The 18,909-nt window shown below is 43.3% G+C and overlaps 1 long non-coding RNA gene across 1 annotated transcript in view; it reads right to left on the bottom strand.

Annotated features, from left to right (window-relative positions):
- LOC137479062 (uncharacterized) overlaps positions 1-18,909 on the bottom strand; it is an 81,857-nt gene that overhangs the window by 16,194 nt on the left and 46,754 nt on the right. The gene's annotated exons all lie outside the window — the stretch shown is intronic.

Below are 18,909 nucleotides of genomic sequence, written 5' to 3'. Positions count from 1 at the left end.
CCCCTTCCTCTGATGCACTGAAAAAAAATTTACCCTTTGATTGCATTCCCCTTCACAAATACACCTAACTTTCAGCTTTAGATCTTAAAATCCTTTCCTCATCTGAGAGTAGCATGGCCTGTTGTGGCTGTTGACATGCCACCACCATTCAAGCCACAGCCAAGTGCTGAGCATAATATTGATCTCTCTCATTTGAGCCCCTGGTAGCCACATGTATGTGCAGCAGGAGAAATGGCACTTCCTTGCTGCATGTAGCTGAAGAGGACATTTAAAAATCATCAAATTATCTCGGTTTCCAAGCCTTGGGTGACTGCTTACACTAAGCACTGCTCGTGTAACCTTTTGCACAGGAAATATGATCCAGTTTTTAGGAAAACATAAATTCTCCCATTTCTGGCCATTCTTAGTACTAACTTTTCCCCTAAAAGTGCTGAATGTATGAATTATGTATTGTGCAGATGACCCTGAGGAAAAACTGACATGGAAAATGACTGCATTTTGCATCAGAGACTGACAGGTGCATTGGTCTAAAACTACCAAAAGACAACTTTAGGAGTACACACAGGGTTAGAACCTGAGAATCCACTGGTTCCACAATGACAGTGTGAGCCAAAACAATGGTATGGTAATTTGTAGCTTGCTGGAAGCAGTTGCATCATTAGAAATATTTTGTGACAGAAATTATTTAAACAGTGATGGAATTGGAAGGTGCACAGCAAAAGTGAGCACCAGTGCTGTGTGAAATCACAGTATCAAGTCCTCAATTGAAAAAGATGTCAAAGGAAGGGGAAGGTGACACCCAGGGCTGGCTTCCTATGGCTCACTCATAGTACATAGGCAGCTGCCACTGGGGCTATGACTTCTCCTTCAATTTCTCCTTCTTATTGGGATTTATGGGAAGAGCCCAACAGGCCAACATTCTGTGCAAGACAGCACATCACAGTGACAGTGACTACAGCAGATCTCTGAATTTCATGTCTACTGGACTTTGCACATAGTGTCTGACATAAGAAAACATGCTTGCAGACCACTTCAGTTAGATCATAAGCAGATTTTTGGGGGAGGCAAAATTAGAGAAACACTGATTAGGAAAGTCAAGGCAACCATGACATGAAAAATTGAAATCAAAAATAATAAGTAACAACTATCAGTAAATTAAAATCCTTTCATTAGGAAAATTCTCTCTAAAAAGCAGAGCAGAGCTCAATTCAGATAAAGCAAAAGACACAGATATCCACTTGTAGTTCTAGCAATTCTAGAAGGACAAGTAATACAGATCATAGGGAGTTAATTATCTGCATCACTCAAGAGGATAACTTCATTGTGACTTTAGAGATGGGTGTCTAAATACAAATATAAATACAAATACAGTCATATGGTAGTAATATTTCAGGGCCCATCAAGGCAGGGAGAATAGGGCTCTGAGCCTCTTCCTGGTCTAGTAGAAGGTCATGGCAGGCAGGTTTGTAACTAGATGACCTTTAAGGTCCCTTTCAATCCAAAACATTCTGTAATTCCATGATTCTAAGATTTCTGGTTATCTGGGAAACTGGAATTCCCACTTCACTAGCTGCCTGTGAAATAGACACAGAATCTGTGGGGAAAAAATACATAAACCAGGGATCATAAGTCACATCTCAAAATGCAGTATTTGGAAAATTGCACTGAAACACAGGACTCTGTCTTTACTGCATAGACTGAACCCATACCAAAATAATCACAATTTATGTATATCCATAAGGAACTTGAACAACTTCCTTGAAGTGCTGCTCAAATGTATCTCTGAATAAAAGAAAGATGCACCTACATTCTTCACTGTACAACTAAAGGTGTCAAAGGAATATCATCTTACATCAGGTCCACAGAAGACAGTGAATGGAAGTGAACCTCACATTAACAGGCTAAAGCAAGGCCTTGTTTCCTTCTTACAAACCTTAATGCAAACTGTTGATAATTAGATGTTAAGTAGATCTTTCAAGACAGCAATTTAGAAAACACAAAACCACAAGCATTAGTGATGGATATTGCATTTGAAGTCACATTTAAAGCGAGGATGGTAAAATCTACATTGTAACTGGTGAATTCTTTGATCTAGTGCTGCAGCGTTACAGCATTTACTCTAATAATCTTGGAAACACACACTTTACATGTGTTGCATCCTGGGTTTGGGTTCAAATTACAGGTTTTTTCTTTGTTAGTTTGCCGGTTTTGTGTACACTCGTGCACCTCCCGGGTTTTCCCCTACTCCTGAGATTTCCATGCCCGTCACCCCGTTCTCGCAGTCCCACTCGCCCCAGAGCCCCTGCCGTGTTCCCATTGGTCGCTGTAATACACGTCATCACCATGATGTCTGTACCCATTGGGCAGGAGAACTCCCATTGTGCCCTGTCCCACCCCTATTTCATCCCGCTCCGCTCCACGCTCAGGGCCATTCTCATCCGTGGGAAGCTGGGAGTGGGCTGCAGCTTTTCCACCACAGCTCTCGCAGCCAATAAAGCATCCAGCCATCACGCGGACGGATTTGGCCGAATTTCCTGCCTCTTTGTTTCTTCCCTTGGGCTGACGGCGAAGCACGGCCAGCAGTCCACCCCGGAGCGCAGCAGCAAAAGTGCTCGGGAATTGCGGCAAGCCCCGGCCCTGACGAGAAACTGAGACACCCAAGCCAGGTGCTCAAGAGCTGACCGGGGCCAAGAAAAGTAACACACAGCCGCGAGTGGCGCCCGACATCAGGGCCACGACCAGTACAAAGCCGTGGAGCAGGCAGAGAGTCACCACAGAGCACCCAGGAGCCACGCAGAGAGAGCGCCGCCGCTGCGAAGCCGCACCGCCAACCAGCGAGCACCGCTGCCGAGACGAGCAAGAGTGATCCACGCAGAAAAACGCCATCGCCACCACAGGATTGCGGTCTACAATGGAAAAGTGCTCCATGCCGGACTGAAAATGGGAGCAAGAGTACCCCCGCAGTGAGTCAGTGATGTCTCTACCACCCACAGGAAAACACACCATGTTTTCCCGCATGGGACTGGAAGCACAACCATTCACAGCCATGGAAAGCCGAAGAACGGATGCTTCCCGGGAAAGAAGACCCTGGTAGCAGCTTTTATTTGCAAAGATTCCGGTTTGGTGAGTGATTAGCCACGGGGAGTACCCAGCTAATGCTTCACGTGGGGGGGCTCTGCCATGTTTCTGAGGGTACGGATCACACGGCACGCGGCGTGTGCGGCTAGCCACTGGAGTCTTTTGTGTTTTTTGCTTTTTTTTCCTGCTTTTTCTGTACCAGGGGTGAGGTTGTGGGTAGAAATACCATGGGGACTGTGCTATCTAACCAACAAAGGGAATTCTATACCCAAATCAAGGGAATTTTATCGGTAAATGGCCCCTACCCCAAAAATTTGGTCAAACAGTTTGTACGGTGGCTGTACTTTTCCTTCCCACGCTTGACCGCGGAGGATGCACACAAAACAGAGTTCTGGGAGCGGGTAGGGGCCAGGTTAGCAGAGGGAATCTACAGGGATCCCTCCGTGAAAGACTGCTTCCCCAAGCTCCATCTGTTGATCTCGGAGGTTAAAAAACAGAGTCCACGCGGGACGTGAGCCAGGACGTGAGCCATCCAGAAAATTGTTGCTTCCCCTAAACCCGTTTCCCCATCCTCTCCTACTCCTTTTTCCCCTAACCCGGGTAGGCAGGGGGGAGTACTCCGCCACTCTAAGGTGCAGGGCAGCTCCACAGACGTGGACTGTGCTTCTGGCTCCCCCCAGCCGCCCTGCCTTAGTGAAATTAACTGCTTCACTGAGGAACCGACCCCAAACTCCTTCTCCAATCCCTTTTTTCCCAGTCAGAAATCCCAGTTCTGACACTATCCTACGCAGTTCTTCTTCCTTAAACCCCTTTCTTTGTTCCTCTGAGGAGGCCACGGCCATGTGGTCGGGGTCTTTGTCTTCCCAAGATGGAGGACAGCCATGTGGAGGGGCTTCTTCTTCTCATAATCCTTTTATCTCCTTTGTTCCCTTTGTCCCCGCCTTTGACCCCACCCCTTCCTGTTTCCCTGTGGGCATGGGCACCGCCCACTCCAGGCATCAGATTGCCACCCCTCCCCTTGTTCCCTCCCTGGTGGACATTCCCTTCTTCCATGTCCTGCCTGCCACAACATCAGCCCCACCCTCACCTGAGAGGGAGGGCTGTGTTACCTCTGCCCTGCTGTCCCTGGGTGAAGATTCCCCCCGCCCTGTCCGCCCTGTCCATCGTACCCCACCCCCACGTCCTCCCACTCCTCGGATACCCGGGGGGGATGGGGGGGAAGGGGGGGATGGAGGGGGAACAGGGCCCAATCTATGAAGTCGAGCAGTCACTCCACACTCCAGCCTCCTACACCAGGGGAGGGGAAAACCCTACGTGGACACCCCTTGCCTATGAAACCATAAAAGAGGTCTGCAAAACATGACGTGATTTTGGACAAAAAAGCCCCTTTTTTAAGGGCATTTTAAAAGCGACTTTAACATCTAGAACCGTAGTGCCAGCAGACCTTAAGCGTCTGTTTAGCTGCCTGCTTCTCCCATCAGAATACAGTCTGTGGGAGACGAGGTGGAAGAAACTGGCAGCAGACCTGCTTCCCAAAATCCGAGAAGGGCCTTACAGCCTGGATTTTGTGGAAGAACCAATCACTTTGGACCATCTCGTGGGTGAAGGAGAATGGAGTGAGGGGCAACTTCAGGCTCGAGGCATTCCAACGGCTGTGCTGGACATGTCCAGTGGTGCAGCAGAGCGTGCGTTCCTGGGCATGCCCACCGAGGACCCGATGGTTCCCTATACAGCGATTAAACAAGGTGTTGCAGAGCCTTTTGTAGATTTCGTAGACCGGGTCCAGGCAGCAGTCAAGAGATGGGTGGAGAGACCTGAACACTGAGACGGACTAATCCTAGAAGTGGTGCACATGAATGCCAACGCAATGTGCAATAGAATCATCCTGTCACTGCCGGCCCCACCAGCGCCGACCCTTGACCAGATCATCGAGGAGCGCACCCTAAAATCGCACCTGATGGAGAAGGAGGCCCCAAGGAGACCTAAAGACAAGCTGGTCGCATTGGCTGCTGCTCCTCCACGGAACTCAGCTCCGAGGTGATTTCCATCCACACGCCACTGCTTCCACTGCCATCAGGAGGGACATTTTCAGGATCGCTACCCACTTCTACAGACTACACCGCCCGGGGCTGTGGGAGGAAGGAACGGGGACAGGAACCCCACAGTTCCAAAAAACTAGGAAAGGAACGCACACTTGCCTCGCGTGCTGATAAAAATGAGGCAAGTTGCGGTGCCAGGAGAGGAGCCGTGATACACCATCTAGTCCCATCTGTAAGCGGCTGCCTCTCAACTACTGACATCAGGGAGCCTTATCGGCTCCAACTCGCCAATTCTGTCCACTTTCGTTCCCAGGACTGGCATTTCTTCATAGCAGACGCAGAGCTTCTATCGCACATCTGCCACTGTGAAACCAGGAGGAAGGAAGACCTTCTGAACTGCAGGTACCTCGTGGTCGGAGACACAAAAAGCACCCCACTGGAGATAGAGGTTCCTCCGGTAATTTCCACCCTTAATCCAAGGCTCTTCTATCTCGCGGCACGCTGTGTCCACCCCCACCTCTTCCTGCCCAAGGGCCAAGTTATTACACAGGCAATTCCCATTCCTTGTACTCTGTGCAATGACCTGGAACTCTCAGTCTTTTCTGCTGGGAAATTGGGAGAGGAAAAACCCCTCGTATGGTGTAAACTCAAGTACGAGGGGCGTTCTGCATACCTTCAGGGGATGCTGGACACAGAGGCAGATGTGACAGTCATCCCACCACACAAGTGGCCGTCACACTGGGAGCTGCAAAGCGTGGCCAAACCAGTCTTAGGACTAGGTGGGCCCCAGCCAGCAGAGCAATCAAAAAATATTATCCAAATTAAGGGTCCGAACGGGCTGCTAGCCTCAGTACGTCTGTTCGTGATCGATTGTAAATTTACACTATGGGGGAGGGATGCCATGTCCCAGTGGGGAGCCAAATTGGAATTTCCAGCCCCCCACCATTTTTAGGTGCGGCCACTGAGGAGCGCCCCACACAGAAATTAACAAGGCTCACAGATAAGCCCGTCTGGGTGGAGCAGTGGCCGCTGAGTAAACAAAAACTGCAGGCGCTCACAAAACTAGTGGAGGAGGAATTGGCAAAGGGACATATAGTCGAAAATAACAGCCCCTGGAACTCTCCAGTGATTGTAATTAAAAAAACAGGGAAGGACAGGTGGTGACTCCTCCATGATTTAAGAAAAATTAATGAAGCCATAGAAGATATGGGCTCTCTCCAGCCGGGTATGCCATCTCCATCTATGCTACCCCAAAATTATAATTTGGCTGTAATTGATATTAAGGATTGCTTCTTTCAAATCCTGCTCCATCCAGATGATTCTCCCCATTTTGCCGTCTCCGTACCCTCCATCAACGGGGAAGCCCCTATGAAGCGCTACCACTGGACAGTACTACCTCAGGGGCACAAATGTTCCCCCACTATATGCCAGTGGTATGTCGCTGGGGTCCTGTCCCCAATGCATGCCAAGTGGACATCCTGTATTTTCTATCATCACATGGATGACGTGCTAATTTGTGCCCCTGACAGCGAGGTCCTACAAGCAGCTCTGGAAGACACTATTAGGGCCTTGTCAGTGGCCGGATTTGAACTACAAAAAGAGAAGGTACAGTTACTGCCACCCTGGAAATACCTGGGCCTAGAAATTAACAACCGAACGATTAGGCCTCAACAAATTTAGATAAGTAACAACCCCAAGACGCGGAATGACATCCAGAGCTTGTGCGGATCGCTAAATTGGATCAAGCCATGGCTGGGACTCACCATGAGGGAACTATCCCCTCTTTTTGACTTGTTAGCAGAAAGGGAGGGGGATGAGGGTTTAAGTTCCCCGAGAGTCCTGACCCGGGAGGCCAGAGCCACACTCGAGAAGGTCCAAACCACCATCGCGAGTAGGCAAGCCCATCGCTGTCAACCAGGGCTGCCTTTCCGCTTCATCATCTTAGGTGAGTTACCCCATTTATACGGCATAATATTCCAGTGGGACAAGGGCCAACAGGACCCCCTCTTGATAATAGAGTGGGTGTTCCTTGGCCACAGACAGTCCAAAAGTATCACCAGGCCACAAGAGCTGATGGCGCAACTCATAATACGGGCCAGGGCTCATCTGCAAGTAGTAGCGGGTTGTGACTTCACATGTATCCACCTCCCCATCAAAACATTCACGGGGAAAATGACCAAGGAGACCTTTGAACACCTTTTCAGACAAAATGAAAATTTGCAATTTGCTCTAGACAGCTTCTCAGGCCAAATTCAAATCGGGCATCTTGGCCATCATCTATTCAATACAGAGTTCAAATTGTTGCCAAAAGAATTACAAAGTAAAAAGCCACTCAAAGCACTGACAGTATTCACAGATGGGTCAGGGAAGTCCCACAAGTCAGTAGTGACTTGGAAAGACCCAGAGACTCAGTTGTGGGAATCTGACATCAAGGTAATGTAAGGTTCCCCACAAGTGGCTGAGTTGGATGCTGTAGTGAGGGCTTTTGAAAAATTCGATCAACCTTTTAATCTGGTCATGGATTTGGCATATGTAGCAGGAGCAGTGTCTAGAGTTGAACATGCAGTCATAAAAGAGGTCCCAAATCAAGCTATCTTCAGGTTGCTCACAAAATTAGTACACCTGGTTTCTAACCGTGAGCATCCCTTTTATGTGGTACATGTGAGATCACATACAGGTCTCCCAGGCTTTATTCCCGAAGGGAACTGCAGAGCAGACACCTTGGCAGCCCCAGTACAGCTGGGAGGCCAGCCAAACATAGTCGAGCAGGCCAGGCTCAGCCATCAGCAGTTCCATCAAAATGCCTCAGGTCTAGTATGCCAGTTCCATCTGTGGCGTGACCAAGCCAGGGAAATTGTGGCCTCATGCCCCAGCTGTCAGGAGGCAGCTTTACCAACACTGGGAGCAGGTGTGAATCCCAGAGGTCTCCGCAGTTGCGAGGTATGGCAGATGGACATCACCAAAGTCCTCGAATTTGGGAAACTCAAGAATGTCCATGTAATGTGGACACATTCTCGGGAGCAGTTTTTGCCTCAGCCCACATAGGGGAAAGGGACACAGACGTGAGAAGACACCTCATACATGCCTTTGCCACCTTGGGGGACCCAGCCACAATAAAAACTGACAATGGTCCAGCATATACTTCCAGGGTGCTCAGTAACTTCCTGAAGGAATGGGGGGTCCAACATAAAACTGGGATTCCTCACTCCCCCACCGGCCAGGCCATAATAGAAAGAACAAATCAGATGCTGAAACAGGTCCTCCGGAAGCAGCGGGGAGATATGCAAGTGCTGTCAGTGCACGAGAGGCTCTGCAAGGCATTGTTTACCATCAATTTCCTAAACTGCTCTTTTGACAGACAAGAACCGCCAGCCCTGCGACATTTCAAACAACATCAGGAGCTCCAGCCAGAGGAGAGGCCTCCAGTACTAGTGGGGGATCCGGACTCTAAAGAAATCCAGAGTCCACTCCCACTTTTGACTTGGGGACGGGGATATGCCTGCGTATCCAGGCCCTCAGGAGTCAAGTGGATCCCCAGGAGGCATATCAAACCTTACATTCCAGGACAGTCAGTGAGTCAGAGCGATACAGTGCCAGTGGATGCAACTGATGATCCCACCAACCAAGGGGTTGCATCCAATTGCAGGCGCCGCAGAAAAGAGAGAGACTCAGCATGTCCCTAAAAACCACCTTTCCCACATCTACCTCAGCCTGTGTATGTCCCCAGCCCGCGTTTATAATAAAGTTGTTGCGCCAGTTCCACTATCCCCAAACACCCAGGAAAAAAACAGCTCCAGCACCATCTCCAGGCCCTCTCCATCTACAAAGCAGTCACAGCAGCAGAATAAGCTAGGAGAAGAGGCCACCACGCCAGAATCCAAATCAAAGCAACTGTCTTTTTTATCTTTTTTAAAGTGGGGAGATGTTGCATCCTGGGTTTGGGTTCAAATTACAGGTTTTTTCTTTGTTAGTTTGCCGGTTCTGTGTACACTCGTGCACCTCCCGGGTTTTCCCCTACTCCTGAGATTTTTGTGCCCGTCACCCCGTTCTCGCAGTCCCACTCGCCCCAGAGCCCCTACTGTGTTCCCATTGGTCGCTGTAATACACGTCATCACCATGATGTCTGTACCCATTGGGCAGGAGAACTCCCATTGTGCCCTGTCCCACCCCTATTTCATCCCGCTCCGCTCCACGCTCAGGGCCATTCTCATCCGTGGGAAGCTGGGAGTGGGCTGCAGCTTTTCCACCACAGCTCTCGCAGCCAATAAAGCATCCAGCCATCACGCGGACGGATTTGGCCGAATTTCCTGCCTCTTTGTTTCTTCCCTTGGGCTGACGGCGAAGCACGGCCAGCAGCCCACCCCAGAGCGCGGCAGCAAAAGTGCCCGGGAATTGCAGCAAGCCCCGGCCCTGACGAGAAGCTGAGACACCCAAGCCAGGCGCTCGAGAGCTGACCAGGGCCGAGAAAAGTAACACACAGCCGCGTACATGTACTCTGATTTCAAATAGAAATAGTGAAAACATCATATATTAAAAGTCTCAAAAGACTTTTCCACAAAGCTAGAAAAAATTCAGTGAGGTGCTGAATTTAATATGAACATTTTAATCAAAGTAGTCTTAATTCAAATAAAGAAAAGTGGGGATAGCTCAGACAGGCTTATACAAGCTTATTGAAAATCTTGTATTTCTGCTTAAACTGACATACTTTGTTAAGTCTCACTGAAATTTGTAGCTCCTAGATTAAAAAATAAGCTCTAGTTTCTTCATTTTTCCTGACAGGAATCTCAGTTTTCATGGTCTGACATCATTAAAGATTACCACTCCCTCAAAAGAATGATTAAAATCACATAGTTTAGACCCTTATTGCTAGTTGCCATGAAAAAGTTCTATAAATAAAGATAAAGTTCTTTATCAGCTGACCTTAGTGAAAACCACCCTGACTGGTCATAAGGCTACCCAATCATTCCAGACTTCTTGTTGCAGTAAAAAATTAAACTCACCTGTGAAGCAGGCATCCAATTAGAGTAAGTGAGACTGGATCATACATATAGTAAAAGACTGAGCAGCTCAGACATATTTATTGCTTAAATTTCACAAAATTTAGTAAAGCTTTAAAGTGGGAGCTCATTGAAACCACACAGACGGGCACTTGCAAGGGAAGAAAACCCAAAAGTAAGACACAGGATGTTGTAGGCAGTAAATAGACAAAAAAATCTACTAAAAAGCAAGACAGAATTAGAAGTGGTGTGTGGTAATAATTACATATAGTCTTGAAATCGAACAGAATAAGTATTAGAAACTTGCCAATGAAGTCATATGAAAGCTTAAAGACAAACCAGAGACTGAGGATCAGACACAGCTGAATAAAAATAGATGTGGATGATGTAGACCTGTATATTTGAGCTCACTGTCCAAAGAGTCTCTTATACAGACATTAGGCATCTAGCCATGAAATAGAAGCACAATTACAGAAAAACACATCTTGACATGGTTCTTACTATAATTTATTTTTCTTTTACAATACAGTAGAAGTGCCAGCATACTGTGTGTTCTCAAAAGTTGCTTTCATACCTTTACATATCTTCTTGAAGACATGGTAAACACCATCCACACTGAAAAAAATGTAAGACTTGAAGCTGATGTTAATCAGCCTTTTCTGGAAACTTCTAATTCACACTTCCTTCTCCTAGAAGAAATGTGTCGGTCAGGCATGAGTAGCCAGCATCATTGTGTTTGTTTATTTCTTTTTATTAAATGCATGGGTTTTTTTTCTAGATGAAGCTTCTGTGAGTTCTAGCTAAAAACTAAATTACATCCCTTAAAAAAAATTATTGGCATCTAATTTGTGCTCATGAATTAAATTCCTACAGGTCATTTTCCTTATAAAGGAACATTATAGAAATAGAAGAAAAATGATAAAGGTCTGCTGTGGCATATTTTATATGATTTCCTGTGATAAACAGTAGAAACCTTCTATACTTTAATTATGTTCCACTGCCAATCAGGCCAAGTCCATCAGTGAAAACAGCAACCCTAATTTGACTGTTGTCTAAACCAAAATAGAATTGTCATAGAACATTTCAGAGCATTTATTATTAACATTATTATTATTAGGCATTTATTACCAGCAAAATACACTCCCCAGTTCACTCTCTGTGTAGTTATTGTTGTTTGGCTGGTGGCCTCCACCAAGGGTGGTGAGAGTACGAACAGCTCCAACACATTTGGGCATTCTACTTCACTCTTTTTGACGGCACACCTTGATACTGCTTTGCTTCATAAATATGTACCATTGGATGCAATTCTAAAAGCCCCAAATCTCAGAACACTGAATGAACTTTTCTCAATTTTAAACCAGCCTCATGAGTTTGGAGGATATGGTCTGACATATGAATTCAGCAGGAGTAGCACCAGCAGGGACATTGCACTGCAGTAGATGCTACAGATGTCAAGGCAGCCCTGCATAACTAATAGAAGAAGTCCCCATTAGAAGATTTTAGGATCCTAGTAAAATTTTCCTAAAACATTTTATAGTTGAGACAGTACTGTTCAATCTCGATGAGTGCATTAATTTATGATTTATATTCTTTACCTCTGCAATGAATTATGGGAACCAATTCTGGGAACAGTATTGTACTCAATGGAATGTCAGGGTTCTAACATACCCTTGAGATGAGAAGCAAGTCTCTAAGGCACAGAACACACCAGATCCTGAATCACACTAACCTTAAGCCATTTTTATTGTACCTCCCCACCACAGCAAAAACACTCATAATGTGAGAGAGCTTCTACAAAATGAAATAATCTCAGGAGGAGGTACAATTCTACATGCTGACATTTTATTCTAAGCTTTCTTCAATCAGCCTCATAACCATAGGATAAACTCCTTCTTTTTCATGACTATTCAGTTCACAGCCTTTTGCAGAAAATCACTGGGAGCCATACTGATGGAGGGTGACATCTTGATCTCACATTGACACATTACATTGCTTCCCATCTTCTCAAATCATAAATGAAGAGTGGCTGCATTCCACAGTCTCTGAATTCTTTCAAGACAGCTCAGCAATCTACGACTGAAAGGTAGGATAAATTATTACAGGAGACTTCTCAGCATGGCTGTTCTAAATCAAATGCTGTCAAATAATTTTTAACTTTCTTTGATCTGCACTCAATCTCTGTGTTCTTTGCTGACCTATAGCACAGACTCTCCTTGACTTCCATTCCATTCTTTTTCAGTGGCTCTGCTCATAAACTTTTATTTTCCCTTTTTTATCATGTAAGTGCAGAAATATATAAAAAAAAGACCCTAGATCCAATGGCCTAGTGACTTTTATTTTATAGTTGCTTGAAAAAACCCCACCAACCTAGTAAGTATGGTAGGATTCTAAAAAGAAATGAGAAAAAGACAGGAAGTTAAATAATCTTGCAAGAAGGAAAAATATGATGTTTTGGGCTGAGAAAGTATTCTCCCTAAGGTGTTTTATGGTTATAAGAGGCACATCACACAAACTCTGTGTCTGCTGGCTCCTACAATATATTTTATAGGAGTAATGACTATAACTTAAAAAGCTGGACAGAGAGGAGACTTGGGCAGGAAGGAAAATAAAACAAAAAAGGAATGGGAATAATAATGAAGATAAGTAAATGAGAGCAAAAGGGGAAACCATAGAGACACAGAGTAGGACAAAATGGAAAGGAAACACCGTGGCTTAATAAATAGCATATTAAAATTAAACAAATGAATCCACAGTAAATGCTGACACCATTGATTGTGGTTGCTACTGAAATGGTGCCTGGAGACTGCAGTGCAGGGTCTCGTTGCATTACACACTGCATTGCATTGTATGAACAAACTCCAGACACAAAAGAAAAAGCCATTTTGCCAGGGCGTAATAGATGAATATGTGGACAAGCAGAGATAAAGAGAGAGGACACAAGGTAACAGTAGGCCAAGGCACCCTCAGTCTGATATGCCACACTCTTCTGCTTACTTTGAGGAGAAATATGGAGCCTAGTCCATATGCCCTGAACAAAAGTACTGTTCAGCTTTGCACTCTTTATACCTGAGCAGCTTCAAACACAGTCCAAAATCTGGATAAAGCAAATGCATTTAATTCCCTTATCGGTTCCTAAACACCTTTTGCAGCACCTGGGTTTTCAAGTGCCTCATCTGTGGTAGCAGAGCACAGTAACCGTAACACAATGATTCTTGATTAACTGAAGCTGTGACAATTTATTGGTTTGGGACATTGCCCATGGTCCGATTCTCAGAAAGTGCAATGCAAAACACCAGAACTAGAACAGTTCTCTCTTTTGCACTACAGCAGGTAGAACATACAAACAAGAATTTGTCCAACCTCCTTAGAAGACTCCACTGGCAAAGACTGCATAACCTGTCATTCCAGGGATTAACTTAGTTAGCTAGAAAGTCCCTCCTAATGTCAGTCATTTTTGATAAATGAACAAACAGTTTCCTGTCATGACTTTGCTGGACCTAGAGATGTGTCCTTGATACATCAGAAAGTTGCTTTGTGTCTCTGCAAATTTCTTTTTTTATGGAAAGCAATAGAAACATCATTTTAAAAAACGTTTTACTTGGTGAGTTCTAATCATGATCCTTTTCTTTTGTGCACTACCTTTTAGCCTTCTCTTGAACACTCCACAGCCTTTCCATATTTATTCCTAAAATGTAATTCCCAGAACTTAGGCAAAAGCTATTCCAATTGAATGGCAAAGATGAAACAGGCATCTGACCTTATATTCAGTCATATTAAAGTGTGTTAAAGAAGTTCATGCTTGATACTAAACACGGACATGAACTATCCTAATTAAATTCTGTTAAAATGCCAACCTAACTACAGAGCCTCCTCAACAACACCTCACCCTGCCATTGAAACCATGTTCCAAGCTCTCATTGCTCACTGCTCTTAATACCAATTTAATTATACCGTGAAGTTACAGGGAATTTGCAGAGATGGCAACTCTAACTCCTTTTTAACAATCACACATGAGAGCTATGAAGAAGGGGGAATAGTTGCTATTTTACATTAAAGAGGGTGGCTGGATGCAGATACACCCTAATAGTTTAACTGAAAAGTTACTAAAAAGGACAGAATTTAGCAGTTGGGTTGTTTTCAATGGCCAGTGCATAACAGAGTCTCACAGAGACCTGGATTACATCAGCTATGACAAGATACTGTGAACTGTACCTCTAAGAGCTGCTCAGACCCTTTTGTTATATGAACAAGCATCCTGAGACTCCAGTCAGCAAAGAATACGGAAACCTGTAGGAAGGGTTTTTATAGTCCAAACTTACTTCCTTTCACAGTTTTCATTCCTTGCCCCAGGAAAGTTACAGCTCCTGTTAAAGCAATGAAGACACCATTGTTCAGTTTTGTGCTGTTTAAACCTGTGCAGCTACTGGAGTTCATATTTTGTTTTCCATATTTCTCCTCTTATGCATTCAAATTCAAATTGACAAATGCCTTTGTATATAATTTTAAACCCTCCCCATCTCTAATGCATCAGTATCTTGTTACATTGCCTTTGATTTCATTGTTTGCAATGCTAGTATCAGCAGCATGGAATTGCCAAGGCACTAAGCAGCCCAATTTTTCTTTAATTTCTCAGAAAATTGACAGCTTTATGAACTGTCTCTTTACCTATGCCCCATAAACATGTCAGGCTGTGGAAAACCATTCTAATTAAATCCCGAGGGATTGCAATGGAAGATTATAGCTTCTTGGCAGGTTATTAAAAAACAGTTGTTCATATATACACAAATATCTGTACTAGAAGCTAGCATTTGACAGAACAGCCAAGGAATTAACCCCATTGGCAACTCCAAGTAACACTCAGCAAAAGAGCCCCAAACAACAAAAACAAGAACCACTACCATTAAAAAAAAATGCAACAAACCACTGAAAACTAAAACCAACAATAAGCCATAAGCCACCAGAAAAAGAACCCAAGCCAACCAAAAAAGCTAAGGAAAAACAATCAAGTTAATTAAAATGGGAGTGGGCAGGAACAAATGGGGGAGGTGTCATTGTATTGGATTCCTTTCCAAAAGCTGCAAATTCAAACTGTCATCTGGAATCATCACCTTTTATCCTTGATTACGAGCACCTGATAAAAAAGAAAGCAGAAAACTTGTTGTAAGGTCCATAGAAATGGCCTTCCTAACTGCATAGCCTTGGAGTAAGTATATTAGAGTAGATGGATAAGTGAGTCATTTGATGCAGCATAATATTCCTTCTGTCTGCTCTGATCATCCCAGGGAACACATAAAAACTTCTGATGGTAAAATGTTTGTTAGAGGTCAGCGTGCATCCTTCCAACAACCTCCTCAAATAACCGTGCCTTTGAGATGCGCTTGCTGCCCCTGCTCTTGCATCTGAAAGAAGTTGTCCAACCTCTCATCTCAGCAACAGATATTCAGGATTTCTGAGTATTTCTGAGGAATTTCTGGGAGACTATACAGCAATTTGATTTTGTAACCTGTGTCTGACTTTTCACAAATGAACAGTTTGCATTGTGAAGGCAACTTTCAAAATGCAATTTTGTTGAGAGCTTCTTGAGCTGCAGTTACAACAGGCAACCTTTGTCTCTCCTCCAGGGCCTGCCATCTTCAAGCAGACCAGCCTTGTTACCAGAGAGGAGGAGGGGAAAGGAAACAAATTAAATGTCATTGCACCAAATGTTCTTGCTATAAAGAAACAAGTACAGTATCACTGAGCCAGCTGTGTAGTGGGTTTTGCAAATATCTAGACTTCTGAGGAACTATAGATGATTTTAGTATTTATTTTTCTGAAACATGTTCTGGTGTCACCAAATATAATCTGTCATGCAAATATTTAGTACATCACTACTTAGATTTGCTGGTATTCCACATTTATGTGAATAGAATTTCAATCAACATAGAGTATGAGAAATATCCAAGACTTAAAATCTTAAAAGACTGACACACAAAAATGCATTGATTTCATGGTCTGAGATGACAGAGAATCACACTTAGAGGACTCCAAGTTTTTATCTGAAGAAAACTACATTAGTTACACTTTACATAAAAGGAGATTTAAAAGCAATACCTGCTACTATGACAATACATGTGTGAAACACCAAAAAAGCTGTGTATCAAACTGAAAGTGAGATGAATAAAGAACGAACACAGAGGTACCCAAGTATAGCACCAGACTGACTCAAGTCTACATATTCAGAATTAAATACATCTGGTATCATCTTTTTGTGTGCACTGGTAAACTGAAAATGATGCTCCAGCATCAGTTACCCAAAAATCACATTGCTACCAATGAGAGTGAGGAATCAAGTAAAGATAAGAATTAAAAGGTATATTTTAGAAGTACATTGGACCTGACAGATTATTTCCCCCTTGCCAATTACTTGATTTATTTGCTCATATAAAATATATAAGATATACCTCACCTAGTCTATTACTTTGCTAGGAAATGATTAGGTGATTTTAAAAAATACACAAAACCTTCTCCAGTGTTCACACAGTACATTAAAGCTCCGAGATGACTACTGGCTACATTCCTGCCTTACATAACATCAGTGGTTTATTGTTCTCCTCTAGAAGGGAATACATTAACCGATAATGACAAGTAGAATAAACAGTGGAATACGAACCCTGATAAGGTTTTTTTTGGATAGGGGAATTTATATTCTAAATCGCTTAACAGCTTTCAACGAAGTGCCAGTCTTGGTTTGATTTAAAAAGGGGATTACTTTCTTGCTCTTACTAGAAAAATATGACAGAGCATCTGTTTGGCTGTGAGCAAGGACATTTTCAATGTGATAGAGACATTTTCCTCCACAAATTAATACATTTAATTTTGAAAGTTATTCTGTCAGCCTACAGGTTTTGTTCATGGTTTGGCTTGTGTCATTCTCAGAAACTTCCATGTTAAAAATACACTAATCAAGCTATTTGTAGAGAGAAAAACCAAGACAGAAACTATGCTTGTTCTTCATTAAAAAAAAGTTAATCTGGCTTTCTACTGACACAAGTCCATTTTATTCAAGATCAAATGGAGTTTGTACATGTTCAGATAAATCATTCCATTTTTAGGCTACTCATAGTAAAGTAGTAAAAGTCTACAGTTACAGCAAAACTGTGGGAGTCTATAGCTGAAGAAAACTGGGAGGTAGGCAGGTGCTAGAAAAGGATCATGGGTACATTAAGTCACACAGTAAGGAAGTCACAGATGAAAATCCAAGGAGGAAGTACCACTTACACAGGTAAGTCCTCATCCCTCCCTACCTGAAACAACGCCAGGATCAGACATCTAAACCTCCTTTATCCTCGTGTAGCATCTCAGGTCTTTTCCTTTGAACAAATCAGCTACCAATTCACTGTAGAGAATATGATTTTACTTGGAAGGCACCTAATTTATATCTTCACATACTATCACAAAAGAAGACTGCAGTCTTCTGAGAAAAATAATGGGAAACAGTAAAACAAAAATATACAGTATTACCTACTTTCTTATTTTATGTTTGCAAATTGGAAAGGGGTGGAATATTTCACTTTGGAGTCACTGTACATAACAACTAACAAATAAGGCACTGACTGTATCTACTGCAGGCATTGACTGTATCTATCGCCTTCTTTGTCAGGGGAGAAAAAAAATATTCAAAAATAATGAAGCCACTTATGTCTGAGTTCTATAAAAACCCCCATCTTTCTTCAAAACTTAGTGCTAACTGAGATGAATCTGGCTTCTCTGCTTTCTAATAGCTAGGTTTTGTTTACTGGAAGGGAGCATGGGGGGAGAAAGTGATTTTGATTTATGTACCTGCAATCACAGGATGGGGAAAAAAAGTCTTCAACCACAATCCCCAGTTCTCAAAATGAATCATTTGCTGGTTATAGTTGAGTGGAGACTGATTTACCACAGTATTAAAAAAAAAAAAAAAAAAAAAGAAGATTACTTTTCAGAAAAATATTTACAAAAAATGCATGTTAAACTCATTTTCTTACTCTCCACTACAGTAAAGAAAACAAAACTGGGGAAGACATAACATTAAGTATTAAATAATTCAGCATTCTGCCATGTTGTATATCCAAGAATTGCCCAATCCCAATGAAAGCCTAATGTTTAAGAATTAAGTCAGGACTTTTATGGAAACAACAAGGCAAGAGAGTGGCATGAAACCTTGAGCAGCATCCTGCTCTAATTTATAAAAAAATACAGACTTCTTGCATAATAAAGTGTACCTCCATCACCTGGTTGCCAGTGTGCCTCTCACAACAGTATTAACAGGAAAGTATAGTTTAAGAAGGAGAAAAAGAGTTTGAAGCACAGAAGTAATCCTTAGTTTTACCAAAGATGAATGCAGAACCAGAGATAAAGTCAGAATTACTTTAGACTTTTGGCAGTAACACATTTATAATAAATATTAATATTAATTAATAATTATGATTAGTCTTCTGAAAGCTCTAAAATCAGGTTCAATCCTTCCTAAAGAGCAGTGGTGACTGAACCTCTCCACATTCAATGAAGAAGGCTAAGGAAGTTAAGTTAGCCTTTGCCAGAGGCTAGGAGTGTGAACATGAACAGTTCTTTTCCCTCTTTAATATTCATTTATACAAGTCAAATTCTGATCCCATTGATAATAACATAAATCTAGAATGACTCCATTGCAGTCACTGGAGTGAGTTCAGATTTACTGCAGACTCTGTAAATAAGAACAGAATTTAGCCCATACACATTTAATTATCTTGTCTAACAGATTATATCTCTTGATGAAAGGAAAAAAAAAACCAACC

This window comes from Anomalospiza imberbis, chromosome 1 (assembly GCF_031753505.1).
Source record: "Anomalospiza imberbis isolate Cuckoo-Finch-1a 21T00152 chromosome 1, ASM3175350v1, whole genome shotgun sequence".
Taxonomy (NCBI): Eukaryota; Metazoa; Chordata; class Aves; order Passeriformes; family Viduidae; genus Anomalospiza; species Anomalospiza imberbis.
This window is presented reverse-complemented; position numbering and strand designations above follow the sequence as displayed.